We start from the raw sequence: 18,144 nt of genomic DNA, 5'->3' as shown, positions 1-18,144 counted from the left end.
ATTTTACAGGATGCCTCTAATTTTGTCTCATATTTTCTCCCTGTCCCTATATATATATATATATATATATATATATATATATATATATATTTTTTTTTTTTTTTAGATTTTCTGGTAAATCATTGAGTATTACAGTCAGTCAATAATGCCAGACATACAGTTAGATGCCTTTTATTGTTTAGAATATACATGTTCATAGTTCATAGGTGTGTACTAGGCTAATGGACCTGGTGCCTTTACAAGCCTACCCCAAAAAAATTGCCCAGGCACTGTGCCACCTGATGTTAGTTCACAATGCCCCTATCCAGTAGGGCAATTGAAGTGATCCCTGTGGTGAACTTTCTGTTACCCATCCACTCATCAAGATTTCTCTTGAAGAGGGTCAGTGAGGTGCTCTGCTTGACATGAATGGGAAGCTTATTCCAGAGTATGGGCAGTCTTTGTGAGATTAACCTGTCCCTCCAGCATGTTTTCTTAATTATGGTAATGAGATTGTGATCTCTGGAGCATGTGGCACTGGGGGATTGGGATTTCTTCAGGTGTAGCATTTCAAGTAGGGCTGAGTCGGGCATGGCTTTCTAAGTCAAGCAAAGATCACCTCTAAGTAGATGATAAGAGACTGAGAACAGCTGAGGTTTCTTGAGTCTGTCCATGTAGGGCATGTGTTTAAGGCCTAGGATCCTTTTTGTGAAGTACTTTTGTGGCATCTCCAGCTGTTGTAGGTGTCTGGTCAGATACACGCCAAATGGGGCATTATATTCGATGATTGGTCTAATAAGGGATGAGTAGAGAGGGATGCTGACCTCTTTCTTCCTGGATGTGAATTCTTTGGTTATAAGATCTGTCATGTAGAAGGACTTTCTGACCACAGTGGCAATGTGGTGGTCAAAGGTGAAGTGGCTGTCGACCTGGGTGCCCAGATTTTATATGGCTCACTGTTCAGTGGGCTCCCATCAATGTGGAAATTCATGGGAACTGAGTTTTTTCCAAGGGGGATGATACTGCATTTTATGGCATTAAGCTTCTGGCCATGGTTCCGACACTAGTCATTGGTCTCAGAGAGGCCCTTTTGTAGGATGTCTGCATCACATCGGGAGTTGATAATGACTCCTAGCTTGCAATCATCAGCAAACTTGGTCAGCCAGAGTCCTTCTGTGTTGGCCTAGACTTCTGAGAAGTAGATGCCAAACAGGAGAGGGCCCAGGGCCAAGCCCTGTGGGACTCCACTCATAATTGGTCAACAGTCTGACTTGGAATCCGCAGCTTTCACTCTGTGGGTCCTGTCTGTGAGCCAATTTACAACCCACCTATTGATGTAAGGATTGATGCCTCATTTGGTGAGTTTATCAATGCTACCTGAGTGGGGAATGGTATCAAAGGCCTTGGCCAGGTCAAGGTAGGCTGTATGCACTGCCTTAACCTCATCCACAGTCTTAGTGACTCCCTCAAAGAAGTCAACCAGGTTCAGCAGGCAGGATCTCCCATTGACAAAGCCAAACTGTGTGGGGTCAAGAGTTTTGAGATTGCCTATATCTTTGTTAAGCAGGTCCATGATTATGCGCTCCATAACTTTGCATACCAGACTTGTCAGGCTAATGGAGTAATAGTTTCCAGGGTCTGTATTTGCTCCCCCTATTTGGAGCAGGATGACTGTAGCAGTGCATCATTCGCTAGGGACATAGCCTGAGGTAAGGCTGTGATTGAACAGGGCACACAGATGCGGTGCCAATTCATTCTGTAGTTCATGTAGGATGCAGCCAGGGTATTATAAGGTCCCATGGAAACTGTATTATTGGCTTTGGACAATGTAGCTTTTACCTGTGCTGCAGAAATGGTGGGTACCAGGCTTTCTTCTGGTATTGTTATAGGGCCCTTGGGGGGAGGGAGAGGGCTAAAGATGGCATGGAATCTATCAGCCAGTATGTTACTATATCTGTTGGCTCAGTGCAGGAGGTGCCATTGTGCAATAACTCAGAGCAAATCTGTGTATTATCTTGGAGGTTTTTGATATAGCTATAGAAGGCTTTGTGGTTGTTTTTGCTGTCACCCACAATTCTGTCTTCATAGCTGGCTTTAGAGGATTTAGTAAGGGATCTCAGCTTTTTGTTGAGTCTGATAAGGGAGGTTTTCCAGTCTTGTGACTTCAATTTGTTTCCACAACAGTTTCTTCCTTCTGTTGTAGAATTTATTGATGGTTGGGGATCACCAGAATGGCTTCCTCTTTTTGCAGGAGTCTATCTTACTTCTATTTGGTATTGCAAGGTCCATGCATTTGTGTATGTGCACGTACAGTGCATTGGTGCATGATTTGGGAGTCATGCTGCTATTTTCCATTGGCATTGGTGCCGAGAAGTTAGCCACCTCGGTTTATAGGAATCCAAAATCGGCTTTAGAGAAGTTTTTCAGGGTGGTCACCTTAGTGGGGGTTGTAGGTGAAATGGAGATTTCCATGGTGATCAGTTTGTGGTTGGATTTAACCAGGGAGGAATTGACTATAGGTGTAGAGCAATGAAGTCCCATGCTGGTGATAACCAGGTCGAGGATGTTGCTTCCTCTAGTGGGGGTGAAAATGAGCTGGCCCAGGGCACTGGAATTGATAAATTCCAGAAAGAGTTATGCCTGTACATTGGTACTTGAAAAGTTTTCCCAGCTGATGGAATGGTAGTTGAAGTCACCAGTATGAGAGTATTGGGTTGGACCTTGATAGATTCTAGGGTGCTTAGGAACTTGGAGTGAGAGTCTAGGGACATGTTTGGGGTTCTGTAGCAGGCTATGACTTGTATTGCCATCTTACCCAGTGTTAATTGCACCTGTAGTATCTCAGATGCATTATGCTGGGATACTAGTCTGGAGGTGTGCATATCCCATAAGAATATGGAGACACCACCATCTTTGGTGCTTTTGACCATATTCTGGGCCCAAAAGGTATGGAATGAGTTGAAGCCTGGGAGCACATGGGGTGCTTTCTGCCTTTTTAATCCAGGTCTCCGTTACAGCACAGATGTCGACATTCTCCATTTTGAGGAGAGCTTCAAATGAGTGAATCATGAGATTTAGGCTTCTAGCACTGAGCAGCATGACCCTCAGATTGCATTTATTTATAGTTGTTATGATGGAATTTTGGTCTTTGGAACACTGCCTAAAAAATGCACTATAAGGGTGGCAAGAGCCTTAGCCAGTAACCAGAATCCCAGGGGTGACAGATGCAGGCCGTCTCTGGCAAAGCATCGAGGTCTGTAGATTATGTTGTCCCAGGTAGACAGATACTGGATCCCCTTAGAATGACACCAGAAACTTAGCCAATTGTTGAAGTCAATTATTTTCTGCTCGTACTGTGGTATAATTCTGGGTGATGGTAGAATACTGCTCAGGGCTAGGGTCATACCTGCCTGGGCCACATAATACGAGAGTTCCATCACATCTATTTTCATGTAGTCCAGGGAGGTATGTCTCAGGTCATTCACACCCACATGGACAATGACTGAGTCATATTTGTACTTGTTGTGGAGTGACCTGAGGGCATGCGTTATGTGGTGGATCATGGCACCTGATAGACAACTGACTGTCACATTCTCCTTGTTCAACCTAGTGAGTGGGACATCAGTGTGCCTCAGAATTGAGTCTCCTATGGTTAGAACATTGTGCAAAGTGTTTTGCCTTAAAGGCTTAGGTTGAGGGACACACTGTGGTGCTGAGCTATGTGTTCTGGGGTTGGTGTTGTGTTGTGGTGGTCGAGTGCATTTCTGTCTTGGGGGGTCTCTGTTGTTTGGGTAAATTTTTATTGAGAGCCTCCATGAAGATGGGTGTATGGTTTGTGTTTCTATGTGTGGGTTGTGATAGTTTGTGTTTTGAAGGGCTATGTGTTCTAAGTAGTGAGTTGCAAGTTTTGACCTTCTCCTCTTGCCCGGTCTTGATTGGTGTGTGCACTGCTTCCAGTTTGGTGATATAAGTGCATCTCTCACTTGTATGAGTGTTGGGGGGGGTAAGATGAAAGGGTTGTCTGTGTACATTAGACAGTTACAACACTGTCTAAGAATATACAAGTGCACCAGATTAGCAGGGGAAAGCGCAGGAAATTGCCCTACAATCATACCAGTATGGGTGGTCATAACTAATAAGTACTGGTGCTATTACTGCATAGGAAGAGCTAGTGTTGATATCACCTAAGTGTAATACAATAAATGCTACAAAAGCCTGTTAAAGTGCTAGATGATTAAGCTAATTGAAGTGCAAGAAGTAAAGGAACAAGCACGTTCTAAGAGAAAAATTGAAGATCAGACTATCTGGCGCCGGTAATAGTTTACCTCAGCAGAGCACCACTGCGTGGTGTGCAAACCCACATAAACATGCAAACATGGACTTTTAAACCAGAAAGCTGAAAGGGAAGGAAAAACTGCCCAAACGGCCAATAAACTACAATTTCTGGACCAGAAACCACTCCTCAAGTGGTAGATAGGCTACCTAGTGCTTACCTCCCCACTAATAAGATAGAAGGCTTCAAAACCTGTTGCTATAATAACATGAAGTGAGTTAGGGTAATGTTTAAAATTTTCCTAGCTTTTGGACTGCCACCATTATTTTTTGCTTTGTCAAGAATTATTCAGCAAGGAAGGTAAGAGGTATGATGTAGGTAAAGTCAGCCATTATTCTTATGTACTAGTAGTTCATTTTATAATTTAAATAGTCATCTTGAGTGAAAAGACAGTAAGCAAAAGAAAAAGATATTCAGTTAAAAAATGAAAACACTGTGGGTAAAGAGAATAAAGGGAAAGAAATCAAAAACTACTTTCTTCAAATAAGTAGTTGGCAATGTTATAAAATACACACAAACACACACACACACACACACACACACACACACACACACACACACACACACACACACACACACACACATGCACGCACATACATGCACATGCACATGCACACTCACATGCCCGCGTGCGCACAGACACACACACACACACACACACATGTATAAATATATATATATATATATATATATATATATATATATATATATATATATATATATATATATATATATATAAACACTGAATATCAAAAGGTTGTAAGACAAGTTAAATAAATTAATTTAATGCTTATTTGTTTCTTAAAAAATAAAACTAGTTCATAACTTATCACAGAAAGAAGATTCAGGTAATCTCCTTACATCTGTAGACTGAACAAATGATAACTAGAGCACATGTACTGAAGCTGTCAAAAAATTTAGTGTCCTTTGTGCCATGCTATTCTTATATACAGACTGCTGGAAAGTCTCATTGGAATCTCTAGAGCTTTCCTGCAACAAATTGAAATAAGCAACGTGCTCCAAAAGTAGAAATGAGCACAGTTTATTGTTAGGCTTTAGAAAAGTTAAACAGTGAAATATATAGCAGCTTTGGAAGAAGTTCATGTTTTAACGTGTAAAATGTCGCCTTTTATCCTTTGTAAACAAGTTCTATTTTTTTGTTGATGTAATACTCATGAATCTATATTTTGTAGTTAATGTGGTTGTCCCTTTGATATACAACCACTTATCCAATCACAAAAGTGCTTCCCCAGGTGCTGGCTTTTCTGGCAACCCTTAAAGGAGTACCAAAGAACCCAGCTTATATTTACTTCTAAGTACCATAAGCTATACCACTGTCTTCCAGGAAAGTAGTGAACTGCTTCATGCTGCTGAGATCACATTAAACAGCTCATCATCTGTATATAATCCTGATAAATGAATTTAGAACTACAGGGTGACTGCACACATTATTTTATTATAAAAAGCTTAAATCCCAATGTCCAAAAATTGAAATTATTCCATGGCCATTCTAAACTGAAGTTCTCTAATGTTTTTGACAAGTCATAGGGAAAGATTTAAAAGTCTTTAGCATGGAATAACACACCAAATTAAATATTTGCCTAGCACCTGATTCCAGGGCTCCACCAATATCCAGTTCATCTATGCCAATGGTGAGTGATGGAGCCCCATGTCAGATTCAAAAAGATGACTCGAGCTCACTTCACTGAATTCATTTTGCATTGGACATTGTCAAGCCTTGCCAATGTAGGAAGCCAAAGCAATGGTGTAGCATATTGAAATGAATGGGCTTATTGAAAAGACATAAACTCCACTGGCAGGTGAAACTAGCTACTCAGTACCATATGGGAAGCTGCAATGCCTGCAGGCATATGGAGCTTGTGTGATCTGCCTGGGACTGCTCACATGTGAGGTAGTGGGCAGGCTGAGTGATTCTCTAATCTTTTTATGGAATCGATCATTCCAGGGTCTTGTAAAAATGAAGATCACATTCTATGGTTGCCTAATGGTCCCATATCCACATCCTTTTTCTTGGACATGGTAAATGCACACATGAAAGCCACAGAACTGCCATACTAATGTAATGTAAAGATACTGAGCACCAAGGCTTCTGTTTAATGTAGGGCTTCATCATGTTAACATGGTAGAGTTTGTGTTTCTACTTCCTGCCTAGCAACTTCAACACATAATTAACTATGCTTATTTTTTTACAACAGCGTGCATTCCCTCCTATTTTGCCTGCAGCTTATTCTGCCAAACAGTAATAAGTAGAACTACCATTTTTTTTGACAAGATAGTCTTGGGCCCTCTCTGTCTGGTCATACCAGCCCTCTTACTGCTATTGTGCTTGTGCTAAGTGTTCCAGTGCCAATGCCATTAGCCCCCTCAGGTTATTCCAAAAATTCAACACATACTTCAAAAAAGACTGCTTGTAAGAATGACATTCACCCTTCTACTCATCAAGAGTTAGGATTAGGCATCCCTTACTCCTGTGTACATAATGTATATCAAATTTCTAAAACCCTATCGACTATCAGGGCACCTCTATGAAAGCTGAGAGCTGTATTTGCCCAAATCCCATTTAATCTGAATTGTGAATGCTCTCAACATAGCCTTAAGAGTCAGCTTAAACCTCTCCACCAAAACATTTGTTTCTGGATAATTGGGGTTGTTTTTTAACTGCTTTGATCCTCAACACTTTCACAATCAACTCAGTGGTCTGGAATGAAAAACCCCTCTGTTAGTATTTTTAAGGCAAAACCTACACTACTAAATATTTCTAAAGAGTATATCTCATGTTATCCACTGATGCAAATAACATGAGTACCTCTCATGTTTTCTGCATCAGTAGAGAATAAGATGCAACTCCAAAGTGTGTAATAGCATAATCTATCATATCAAGGTAGACCTCTTACCTGTAGTCTCATAATATTTATGGATACCTTGTGAAGCAGTTTTTAAATGACATGAAAAGGAACTAAATCAGCCTCAACTTTGTTTGCTGCCTTGCCATCCTTTAGGCACAGCTCACATGTCTTTCAGTATCATCTTACCTCTTTTCAGATACCTACCCAAAATTAATTGTATATGTCCCCTTCTCATATGTTTCATACACTGAAGGCCTAAAAAAGAAATCATGGGCTATTTCAAGAAGTGCCTGATGGTAGGCCTTTGGGACTATGAGATGGTGTATCAGTTTCCACTCCGGTTCCTATATCGGAGTCCATTCCCTGTGCAATAACACCTTCTCCCACTATAAAGACTCCTCTTGCCTTTGAGAGTCAGAAGGTGCCCTGATTATCTCCCTCAGGCTTTATAAGGAGGGATCTGAGAGATATGGCTGTTTATGGTATCTTTTGATGATCATCCCCTGTTCCCCTTTCATGGAGAGCCTAGAACTTTTTGACTTATTTTGCTCAGATTTACACTTTACTGCTGCCAACAATCTATCCCTTAAAGTAGCCCTTTCCAGAGGAAGATCAACTTTTTTGGACAGCTGTAGCTCAGTTCCCGGCTTGCTACAACACATCTTTTTTCCTGAAGTGGCCACATCATAAGCATTTACTGAAGGTGTAGGTGTAGGCTGGGCATCTCTCCCTCTTTGCTTCCTTTAGCTCATGTCTGTCTCCATGCCTGGCTGAATCTGGTTTCATATATTCAAGGTGCTTTATCATCAAAGTCCCTACCAGAACATCTACTAGGACACAGGTTCATAGTTAAGTACTAGACCAGCTGCCCTTGTGGGACATTTTAAGCTTAACCACTTTCCCTTTTTGTACTTGAATTAGCCTATCCCATTTGGTTAATTTGGTTATAGATTGGTGCTACCATTCCCAACCACATCACCGTCATCAAACACTGCCATCTGCTTCTCTCCTGGGTATTCGTTCTGATTTCAAGTGAATCCTGACTAATAGCACCTAATAAGATATCCTATTGACATAACTAGACTGCAGGACAAGTAATGCTCCTAACAACTACAGCTTAAGAATAGCTAAGTCTACAGTCTTAGCAATTATTTATTTACTATTTAGCAGGAGAGGATATAGGCTTTTATGATTATCTCGAACAGCTGCAGTTTCGACACAACCCACCACTACTACTGTGACTCCATCTGTTTTAGTTCTGTCAAATGACTTTTGTTCCACATCGTCTCACTGTGGAAATTTGGATTATACATACCACAACTGCTTATACTGGAAATGTTTATAAACAATGATTCCACATGCATTTTGTAAATCCCTTTATTAAAATATCTCTTAAGCCATAGGCTCACATACCTTAATAGAAAAGAAAACAAAGAATATTAACATCTGTTTCATTTATACACATTATACATCATGTATATGCTTTCTTTCTTTACAACTGTCATTCAGGGCAGCATTGCATACATTGCTCTGTTCCTGTCTTCCTTTAACTCATTACAGCCTAGTGGTACATCCAGGCATTTCTGCGATTACATTCTACGGATACCTCTAGGCATCAAATATTGCTTGTTCACATTTGCATTAATAATTCCAAAATCATGCTACAAACAAGGTATTAGAAGATTTCATCTTAAAGCTTTCACAATGGCAAACACAACTATATTGATATTTAACCTCTGTACTAGTGCAGATAAAGTGGTATTGAAAATAATTTGTATAATATTTATGTGTAGTGTAAAAATGTTAATATTTCTCTAAAGATTTCAACAATAAAATTACAAAGATAGAACTACTTAGCCTCATGTGAAAGCCCACAGCAGTATGAAGACAATGCTGCTGGCAGTATGTGACTGGTTACTGAGGTATCATAAAGTGATTATACAACATTAAAAATTCATATTTACTGATGTTATTGTGCCTTATAATATCAAGTTGATGACCGAGAATTCATTGAATGCAGCTACTGTAAAGGTTACTTTGTGTTAAATACTTCGCTATTTATAGTTTTCTAATACCACTTATGATTCTAGAGATATGAATATTTGAATTGTACAGAGATAGCTCTTTTTTTAAAGGCTCAGGCCATGCCCATTGGGAGTCAGAGCACAAACTCAAAAGAGCTCCAGTGGATGGAATGAGTTAAACCTCAATCCTCCTCCTCAACATTATTCTGCAAATATTGTTCCTACAAATTCCATTTATTTCTATATAATTTGCATTTTCCCTTGTCTAAATATTTAGATTCCAGTCTTATTCACTGTATATCATGAAACACTTGGCACTGTCAAAATGTTCCACAGTGCTGAGATGTACTTATTGGGTTTATTAACTATAACTTTTCTTGATTATCACGATAATTATATCCTTGAATTTGCAAATTCTTTATTTTCTTTTGCAGTAACTCAAAACATAAAACAAATAACAAAAGGGAAGAAAACAGGATCATTAACAACTACAGGATTTACAAATATATTTATATTTGATTGAGAATCTATCCAATAATTTCTGAGATGTTTATATAATGCCATTTTGGTAATGGCTAAATGTCTAACAAGTCTAGTCTCATATTCTAATCTAGCAGAACTTAACAATTTCTTAAGATAAGTTTTTGCTACTAAATATTTTCTATTAGAGAGTGGGTGACCTGTAGATCACACCTTGACTGGAGAACGAACATTCTCCATCAGCGTGTTAATCTACAGGTTATGCCCACTGAAAAATTAGTCCTCCACTTCACAGCAGCATATCAAGCTGCCGTAGATCTCAGACTAAAAATAATCCAACGGCTGCCATTAATTTATACTTACTAAGCAGCGCTTCTGCTGTTTAGTTAGTGTAAAAATAAATAAATAAATAAAGCGTGTGTATGTGTGTGTTTATGTCTGTGTGTGTAAGTATATCCATGCATGTGAGTTAGAGCAAGATTGATCGAGCCTTTATTTTACACTCTCTAAGCAGTGCTTTTGCTGTTTAGTGAGTGTAAAAACTAAATAAAACAGAAAATGTGTGTTTACATTTAAGTTTCTGAATTTGAGTCGGCATATGCGTGCTTGCATGCATGAAAGCAAGTGAGAAAGAGAGAGAGAAAGAGAGTGCGAAGAGTGGAAGCGATCGATCGCTTTTAGCAGCAGCAGTAAAGAGGTTTGCGTACCTCATGACCTTTCAGTTCAAATATCTGGATAAAGCCTCAAATAAAGTGGGAACAAACACTCAAAAATAGGAACATATTTCAAATACTTATAAAAATTACAAAGTTGCTTGAATAATAGGACTTGTGTTAGCATGCATTTTCTGAAGTGCAAGTGTGTGTGTGTGTATGGCAGAGAGAAAGTGACACTGATGCGCCAGTAGCAGCAGCAGCAAAGAGTTTTGCATACCTCTCAGCCTTTTAGCTCAAGAAATCTGGATAAAGCCTGAAATAAAGGGGGAACAAAGACTCACAAATAGGAGCAGATTTTAAATGTTGTTCCTATAAAATTACAAAGTAGGTTAAATAACATGATTTGTGTTAACATGAATTTTCTGAAGGAACTAACATCTTAAAATCAAATGTGTCTCATTATTTAGAGACTTTAATCCCCAATGACTGGCAACAAACCACACATTTTAGGAGTAAGGAAACAAAAATATAGTACATATCTAGACAATTTTTTAAAAATTATATATTGATATATTTTGGATGTAAAATGCTTCCTCCAGCACCATTTACATATACTACAGCAACTTTGAAACATAAGATGGAGGAACTAGTTTACACCGTAATATATATGTATACACACATATATATGAAACGCTAATTCCACCTAAAACACAGCTTTTCAGCACTTCTGTGGATCCCTAGTGATATCTGCATTGCTTACTGTACTTATTTCCTTGTTTCACTTGAAAGAAAGTTACTGTTTGTCATTTTTGCATTTAAGTTACCTGTAACACATTGCATTTAAGTTACCTGGCACTTGCTCACTAAAGCAATTATATAAGTCAGCACTAAAAAATTTAAATCACTACACCCTCACAAACTCCCCTTGAGTACCTTGCTCCACATTGGCCCTTTTTTTCAATTATAAAGGAATTCCCAATACTATTCTAGCATGTCCAAAGGTTGTCAATCTCCTCTCCGGTCCAGCTGGTGAATCTGGGAATCTTGAGGCAATGTTACAACTGCCTCATGTACACAGACAACCCTCTCCTCCTCCCAACAAATTCCAACACATGTGAGAGATGCAACCATATAGCCAAACTGGAGGCTAAGCTCTCTCAACTCAGTACTGGCATAACGAGTCAGGAGGAGAAGGAAACCACACTCACTACAATTCCAGTCTCACATAGACCTACCACGACAGCAAACCAAACACATAAACAAACATACTCGGAGGCTCTAAATAAAAATCTGCCTAAGCAGCAGAGACCTCCAAAGAAGACACCCAAGCAACCGCTACCCCAAAACAAAACACGTGCAACACATAGCTCACAAAGCCAGTGTGCCGAACAGTCACAGCCCTTAAGGCTAAACAACACACCTGATACACTTGTAATAGGTGACTCTATCGTCAGGCACACTGACGTCCTGCTCACCAGGCTGAACAAGGAGAAGGACACGGTGAGCTGCCTGTCGGGCGCTAGGATCCGCCACATAACACAAGCACTCAGGTCACTCCAAGGCAAGTAAAATATGACTCAGTCATTGTCCATGCTGGTGTGAATGACCTGAGACGTACCTCCCTGGACTACATGAAAAGAGACATAGAGGAACTCTCTGAGCATGTAGCCCAGGCCGGTATGACCCTGACCTTGAATAGCATCTTACCCTCACCAAGAATGATGCCACAATATGAAGACAAGATGATCAATTTCAACAATTGGCTTAAGTATTGGTGTCATTCAAAGGGAATCCAATGCCTGTCAGCCTGGGATGACATGCTCGACAAGCCACGATGCTTCGCTAGGGATGGCTTGCACCTGTCACCCCTGGGTTTTTGGATATTGGCAAAGGCTCTTGCTACCCCCATAGTGCCTTTTTTAGGCAAGGCTCAAAAGACAAACCCACCTCAATAGGTATCACAAGGGATAAGAAACTAAGAGTAATGCTACTCAACGCCAGAAGTCTAAACCTCAAGATGCACACACTCGAAACACTCCTTAGCATGGAGAACATCGATATCCGTGCAGTAATAGAAACCTGGTTCAAGGTTCCCGAGAGCACCCCAGCACTACCAGGTTATACCTCATACCATGCTTTTCGGCCCCAAAACTTGGACCAAACCACAAAAGGAGGGGCAGTATCAATATTCGTCAAAGATACCCACACCTCCAGGTTGGTGGCACAGCACGAAGCATCAGAGACTATCCATGTACAACTAACAGTGGGTAAAACTGCCTTCCAGATTATAGCCTGCTACAGACCACCTTCCCAAACCCAGGAACCCCACTCGGCCTTCCTGAGAACACTGGAAAATATGAAGGTCTCTCCAAACACCATTATATTGGGTGACTTCAACTACCCAAACAAAGATTGGGAGCATTACTCTAGCTCCAACACCCTAGCCCAAAGGTTCCTAGAATTTATAAACTCAAGTGCTATGGAACAACTTGTTACCACTCCCACAAGAGGGGAAAACATACTGGACCTGATCATCACCAACATGGGGACTCTATGCTCCAGACCAGAAGTGTATCCCTCACTGGTAAGATCAGACCATAAACTAATCTCACTGGATATTCACATCCCGACCCCACCCCCTGCCCAGAAAACCACAGTGAAAAACTTCTCTAAAGCAAATTTCACACTCCTCAAAACCGAGGTGGAATACTTCAAAGTCCCCAGGCCTGTGGAAAATATGGCCCAGACCGGAGAATCCTTTATAAACGCATTCTATGAACACCTTCAGGAATGCATGGATCATGCAATCCCAAATAAAACCAAGACCCAATCCTCCAAAGGCAGACGTCCTGTCTGGTGGACCCCAGCCATAAACAAACTATGCAATAGAAGGAGGAAGCTACTACATGATAGAGCAAAATCCCAAAAAGGGAAGGCATCTCTGATCAGTATTAGCAAAAAACTACGGGCACTCATAAAATCATCTAAGGCCAGCTTCGAGAGAAAAATTGCACAGGACACTAAGGATAATCACAAGGCTTTCTTTAGTTATGTTAGGAACCTGGGTGGGAATTCCCAGATATGCTCAGAATTAGTCCAAAATGACAAAAAATACACCGAACCCACAGACATTGCCACCATCCTAGCTGACAGGTTCAGCGCAAACTCCCCCCCCCACCAAAAGGGCAAATATCTATCCCAACAGAGTGCTGCCCCCCTGACATCTCAGATGCTCAGGTAAGAGCCGCCCTCTCCAAAGCAAAAGACACAGCATCAATGGGACCAGACGATGTCCCGGGCTGCGTCCAACATGAACTCCAAGAAGAGCTAAACCCAAACATAAAACTACTGTTCAATCTCAGCCTTACTATAGGATATGTACCCAAAGAGAGGCGTACAGCAACAGTGGTCCCTCTCCACAAAGGTGGTGCCTCAATGGATCCTGGAAACTATCGCCCCATAAGCCTGACTAGCTTGGTCTGCAAAGCTATGGAAAGGATCATCATGGATCTCATAAATAAAGATATTGGGGACCTACAGGCACTGGATCCTACCCAGTTCGGCTTTGTTAAGGGCAGATCCCGCCTCTTAAACCTGGTTGATTTCTTTGAAACAGTCACCAAGGCCATTGACGAGGGGAAGGTGGTCCACACAGCCTACCTGGACCTCGCAAAAGCCTTCGATACAATACCCCACTCGGGCATTATAGATAAGCTCACCAGCTTAAATAGAAACCCCTATGTCACTAGATGGGTTGCAAACTGGCTCAAGGACAGAACCCACATGGTTAGTATTGCTGGAGCCATGTCAGACTCCAGACCAGTTACAAGTGGCGTCCCACAAGGCTCAGTCCTGGGACCTCTCTTGTTCTGTATATATTTCTCGGAGGTACAGGCCAACACGGAAGGACTGTGGCTGACCAAGTTCGCAGATGACTGCAAACTGGGCGCCATAATTGACTCTCCAGCCGACACAAGCATCCTCCAAAAGGGCCTCATAGAAACAGACAACTGGTGCCAGAGCCATGGCCTCAAGCTAAACGCCATAATATTTTATGAGGTAATAATCATATGATAACGTTGAATTTGGCAATGTTAGAAAGCAAGAAGGTCAAAAATGAGTACCAGGATGATCAACATTCGAAAACAGTTCATTACAATCAATTAAGTCCTTACATTCGGTAATATTGGTTTAAAATTTTTCAGTTCACAATTTTAGCACTTTAAAAAAAGTCCATTTGATGACCATTTTTGAGAAAGTGCCATCCCATATTTTGATAGTAAACTTATACATATCTATATATATATATGTATATATCTATATATGTAAGTACTAGGCTAACTACCCTGATGGGCCATTTTAAGCTTAGCAATTTTCCCAAAGGTGAGAATCAAACCTGTGCCTAGTGTCTGTGAGGTAAACACCTTAATCATTAAGCTAACCCCACTACCACATACGTGTGTGTGTGTGTGTGTGTGTGTGTGTGTGTGTGTGTGTGTGTGTGTGTGGTGTGTGTGTGTGTGTGTGTGTGTGTGTGTGTGTGTGTGTGTGTGTGTACACACACACACACACACACACACATATATATATATATATATATATATATATATATATATATATATATACATATATATATTATATATATATATATATATATATATATATATATATATATATATATATATATATATATATGTATATATATATAAATATATATGTATATATATATATATATATATATATATATATAGATATACATACATATATGGGTCTACTTTGATTGACTGACAACTCATTTCACTGAATTTCAATTCACTCTCAAAAAATCATTGAAAGCTAAAATCACTGAAAACTCATTTCATTGAAGCACATTTCACTGAATGTATGTACTGTTGGGCAAATAAAATGTATATGCCCGTTCCCCCACTGTAGTGCAATCCTGAAGTTAGTATATATAGTTAGGGGGATGTGGGTGGCATAGCTCCCCACACTGGGGGTGTGGGGGGATAGCCCTCCAGCTTTTATATTTATGAATCTAATTTCACTGAAAGCTAACAATATAAAACCAAACGTAGGTGGGGAGCTACACCACCCACACCCCATAATGTGGGGGGCTGTGCCCCCCACCCCCCTAAATATATATATACTAACTACAGTATTGCACTACAGTGGGGAAAAGGGCATATACATTTTATTTGCCCAACAGTACTTAGATTCAGTGAAATGTGATTCAGTGAAATGAGTTTTCAGTGATTTGAGCTTTCAGCAATTTGGTGAGTGTTTTGAAAGTCAGTGAAATGAGTTTTCAGTGAATTAAAGTAGACCTATATATATATATATATATATATATATATATATATATATATATATATATATATAAAAAAAAGTTTACTAGTACTTGATAGAATTGCAGCTGACTGAAACTCAATTGGATGAAACTATTTGACACTAAACCTATTTGAACGAATGAATGAAAACCCATTTGACAGAACATCAATTTGATCAAAACCTCATTTCACCGAAGCACAAATCATATAATGCATTTTACATAACAGAACACAGCATAAAAATGATTTTGCAAGTCAGAGTCCCCCCAGTTAGATATACTAAATAAACATGGTGAAAGGAAAAAACACTCCCCGGGATTCATGAACCTTGCGCCAGGCGCCAGCATAGCGTCGGCGTTATAACGCCAAATATGGCTGCTGAGCGATTCAGGTAGGAATGAATTCCACGTGCACTACCGGCGTGCGCCGGACCGTCTCCGCCCCGGGCGTAGGTATGCAAAACACACTGTGTGCGGTATTGCACCATGCAAATGAGGGCAAATAGCGATCCACGAAGTGGCGCAGGCGTAGCGGAAGGGCACGGCAATGTAAACCAAAAAAAACGGTTTACATTTACCCAAACATACCGGAGGAGTAACAGAAGGCTGTCAAAGTCAGGTATCATATAGGTGCAATATGGCAATGTGGAAAGGTACCGAGAATGTCCAAAGACAATATGCACAAAATGTAAAAAATGACATAAATGGCACGTACGTAGAAAGAACAGCAGACCCCCGGGATATGTGCACAGAAGTTGCAAAGCAATGAAATAATATGACAATGTCCTAAAAGAGCAGTATAACACACATCAGCTGCACAGCCACCACACACCATAGTATGTATGTAAAGCTGCAGCCCCAGCGCAATGGTTGTCAAGGAGTGGTGTCGGTGTTCGGCGCCGTAACCATGTATTAGTAGTCAATTCCATGCAAATGAGGCCGATAATAGTGAATCGCAAAAACGGCGCAGGTGTAAGGATGGCGCAAACGGCGTAGCGGTACTACACCGAGGAGTGGCTTACACGAGATACATGTCAACCACAGAGGGGTGTGCCACTGTAGGAGGAAGGATATTGGAGGTCAGCAAATCTGGGCTGTACAATGCACATCACAGCATCAGGACTGGCGTGTTAGGAAATAGATGCGCTGAGAGTACAGAATGCGTGTACAGATGCATGTGCACGAGGATGACTACGTTCCCTAAACCAGTCATGTGACGGCCTCACCGTCAACAACCACGGATATAGGAAGGTAATGCGGAGAATAGGAGGAAATGCGGAAGCAGTGTAAATGGAGCCGTAATGAGCAATCAACAGCAATCAATGCAGGAAGGGCAAACGCCGGCAGCTGATAACTATGCATGCAGACTCCTGCATAACGGGAAAGGGAGGCATATGAATGCAAAGATAGTAGGGGATGTAGTAGAAATGCAAAGAGCAAAAAACCGAAATAGCACAGCCAAGTACAGAGGTAGCATAACTGCGGCTGCAGATAAAATGCATCATATGCCATGTGCCTGCAGGATGCAGTAATGTAAGATGCAAGGCCAAGGCAATGCAGGCAACTGTAATGTAACACTACAGGCAGTACCGTTGCAGTTGCAACCGTAAAACCACGGAAATAATCCATGGATACGGCTGCACAGACACACCCAATGACATCACCGGGTACACAGCACAACAGTATTAAATGTGAATGCACACAACACACAGCGAGATTTCCCAAACGCCGCACCGTAGGGTGTAAACAGACGGGGAACTTTTAATATGTATATGCTGGGTGCCGCCGTGGCCGTGATGCATAGGTATGTGGCAGAGACAGACGGAGTTGTGGAGGGTGGTGCCGACAACTACCGTAGGCCTCACAGGAGAAGGAGAGTGTTCAGACCAAGGGTGACCTACCAGGGGCTGCGAGACCTGGAGATAGTAGAGCGCTACAGGGTGGACAGGGACACGTTACAGCAAATAGTGGAGCTGTGCCGGCCGCGCCTGAGAACAAGAGACAACAGAGGGGAGCCCATCCCAGTGGACACAAAGGTATGTGTGAGCTTGCGAATACTGGCTACAGGTACCTTTCAAAGGCCCACCGGGGACATAATGGGCATCTCACAGGCATCAGCATCCAGGGTACTACACCAGTTCCTGGATGCCATGTTACCACATGCCCATGAGCACATAAATTTCCCACATCTCAGGAGGAGTTGCCTAGCAATATGCGCCGCTTCCACCATGTGGCACAATACCCGGAGGTCCTGGGTGCGATAGACTGTACGCACATAGAAATTAAGTCACCACCCGGGGAGCAGGGTAGGCGCTACATAAACCGCAAGGGATACCCCTCCATCAATTGCCAGGTCGTGTGCAATGTGCAGGGCATTATAATGGATGTGTGCTGGCAGCACTGGAAGCTACCACGACGCCAATATGTGACATGCATTACAGCTGTACCAGGTATTCGCCAGAGGGACATCACACAAGGT

Source organism: Protopterus annectens, chromosome 2.part2 (genome assembly GCF_019279795.1).
Source record: "Protopterus annectens isolate FY-2018-M chromosome 2.part2, PAN1.0, whole genome shotgun sequence".
Taxonomy (NCBI): domain Eukaryota; kingdom Metazoa; phylum Chordata; order Ceratodontiformes; family Protopteridae; genus Protopterus; species Protopterus annectens.
This window is presented reverse-complemented; position numbering follows the sequence as displayed.